Raw genomic sequence first — 500 nt, 5'->3', positions numbered from 1 at the left:
CTTTTGATGAAGCATAGTAGTAGATTAGTTTAGCAAATTTTACAGTAATTTTTTATCCATTTAGATATGCAATGAGAATTCAAGATCATCCCAAGCAGTGCTTTATTTTATACATCACATTGGTGCTAATTTCCAGCACGGTTTCATGTCTCCACGAGGTTAGTCATCTTACTTGTTTTGGTTAAGTACATAGATATGTCCTTTTTCTACCAAAATCATGTAAAAAAGGCCAGATCATAATAATTCTTAATTCTTGAAATCACTTCTAATTTGATATCAAGATTTAATCAATTCTTGATCACCTGGATGCCAAACTCTATCAGTGCATCCTTCATTTTAATGGTTTTCCATTATCTACAAACTGAAATATTTATTTGTCTCCATTCCAGGTGGCTCCTTCTCATAATAAATATATTACAGATTCATACTTTAAGGAACACAATAGCTTGACAGATTCAAAATTTGAAGATTACATTGCTCAAGGAATTGCTTATGGATCA

The 500-nt window shown here is 31.4% G+C and overlaps 1 long non-coding RNA gene across 1 annotated transcript; it reads left to right on the top strand.

Annotated features, from left to right (window-relative positions):
- The first annotated feature begins 14 nt into the window (after positions 1-14).
- LOC116007611 lies at positions 15-461 on the top strand. The gene is made up of 2 exons (XR_004095301.1): positions 15-158; positions 390-461. It is a non-coding gene; the product is annotated as an uncharacterized LOC116007611 (long non-coding RNA).
- Positions 462-500: the final 39 nt, after the last annotated feature.

The sequence above is a fragment of the Ipomoea triloba genome, chromosome 15, assembly GCF_003576645.1.
Source record: "Ipomoea triloba cultivar NCNSP0323 chromosome 15, ASM357664v1".
In the NCBI taxonomy this organism is placed as follows: domain Eukaryota; kingdom Viridiplantae; phylum Streptophyta; class Magnoliopsida; order Solanales; family Convolvulaceae; genus Ipomoea; species Ipomoea triloba.
Note: the sequence above shows the minus strand (reverse complement) of the source record. Positions and strands in the feature narration are given on the sequence as shown.